Source organism: Palaemon carinicauda, chromosome 38 (genome assembly GCF_036898095.1).
Source record: "Palaemon carinicauda isolate YSFRI2023 chromosome 38, ASM3689809v2, whole genome shotgun sequence".
Classification (NCBI taxonomy): Eukaryota; Metazoa; Arthropoda; class Malacostraca; order Decapoda; family Palaemonidae; genus Palaemon; species Palaemon carinicauda.
In genome coordinates this window covers 61,373,203-61,375,040 of record NC_090762.1, presented here as the reverse complement: position 1 = coordinate 61,375,040, position 1,838 = coordinate 61,373,203, and the positions used below count along the sequence as shown (strand labels likewise).

The 1,838-nt window shown below is 37.0% G+C and overlaps 1 protein-coding gene across 1 annotated transcript in view; it reads left to right on the top strand.

The window, feature by feature from the left end:
* The window catches only part of LOC137630670 (carboxypeptidase D-like), a 318,374-nt gene that overhangs the window by 248,034 nt on the left and 68,502 nt on the right, over positions 1-1,838 (top strand).

Below are 1,838 nucleotides of genomic sequence, written 5' to 3'. Positions count from 1 at the left end.
GTCATCTTCTTCGGAATTCATCATTTCTTTATCTTGTTACATCTTCCAAATGTTTGTTTCCCTCCTCGTTTTTCTCAGTCTTTCTTTTTAACTCTCTAAATTTCCTTCATTTTTCATTTGGCTCGTATTTTTTGCCTTTCTTTTCTCATTCCTTTCGTCTTTCCAATCTTTGACATATTCCTCATTAACTTCTTTTTTTCCGATTGGCTCTTTATTTTCCTTGTTCCCTTTCCTCTCTATTTCTCTTCCCTTGTTTCCTCTAGTGTATTCTAAACTTCCCTTCCAAATTTTTCAATTTCATTTTCCTCATATTTTAACCTCATTATTCATTATTCCCATTTCTTTTTATATCCTTACTTCTGATTTCACTATTTCAACATCCCCCCCCCTCTCTCTCTCTCTCTCTCTCTCTCTCTCTCTCTCTCTCTCAATAACCTAACCTAATTTAATGAATTATGGAACCATGAGGTATCTCGACATCCCTATCACTTATGTTAGTATTTCTAGTATTGTTATTGTTGTTGTTATGCCGATTTTATAAAATAAAAATAGCCCTTTTTATTGTTTATTAGCTATTTCCTGTTTTCAGTCAGCCAGATATTTTAGCAGGCTTAGCTTACCCTTTGTTATTTATAGGTTGTAGGTTGGCCAACGCACTCGTCACCCATTGTGATACTACTGTTAGAATGTTATTGGGTCCTTTGACTGGCCAAATAATACTACACTGGGTTCCCCCCTGGTTACAGTTCATTTTTCCTTTCCTTACACATACATCGAATAGTCTGGCCTATTCTTTACACAATCTCCTCTTTCCTCACACACTTGACAACACTAAGATGACGAGTAAAAATTTCTTCGGTGAAGATGTTAACTACTGCACTGTAATTGCTCAGTGGCTACTTTCCTCTTGGTAAAGGTAGAAGAATCTCTTTAGCTATGGTAAGCAGCTCTTCTAGGAGAAGGACACTCCAAAATCAAACCATTGTTCTTTAGTCTTGGGTAGTGTCATATCCTCTGTACCATGGTCTTCCACTGTCCTGGGTTAGAGTTTTCTTGCTTGAGTGTATACTCGGACACACTATTCGATGTTTATTTATTTACTTTCCTCATTGGTCTATTTTCCCTGTTGGAGCTCTTAGACTTCAAGTGTCCTGCTTTTCCAGTTAGGTTTATAGCTTAGCTAGTAATAATAATAATAATAATTAGATCCAAATAGAATCCTTCAGATGGGAACCCCTATGTGCCACAGATCAATACTTGAGACCTGAGTTATTATTATTATTATTATTATTATTATTATTATTATTATTATTATTATTATTATTATATGTTTTGTAGTTTCTGTTGATTATTAAAACCGACAAATGAAACTCCGAGGACTATCGATGAATTTTGGACGTCTGATTCATACACAGTATTGAGAATCTTAGACCGCATATGTCAAGGAAAATGTCTCTCTCTCTCTCTCTCTCTCTCTCTCTCTCACTCTCTCTCTCTCTCTCTCTCTCTCTCTCTCTCTCTGATATATAGCATTAATTAAATAAATGATAAGCAACACAATACTGTAAAGAGCAAAACATGCAAGCTGTTTACACACACACACACACCACACACACACACACGGACAGAAGGTGAATCTGGTAAAATGGAGTTAGCAGCCGTGCGTGTTCAAGTAGCGATATTTCGACTCTCCGTTGCACCTGGGAGTGAAATAAGCCTCTCAATTCCACTCGTCTCGGTTTTCAAGGAACCCTTTCTGGGAAGCCCAAGTCCTGTTCTGTTACCCTTATGCAGTGGTTTGTGTTACGTGTAAAGATTCTCCTGATAAAGACGAGAGG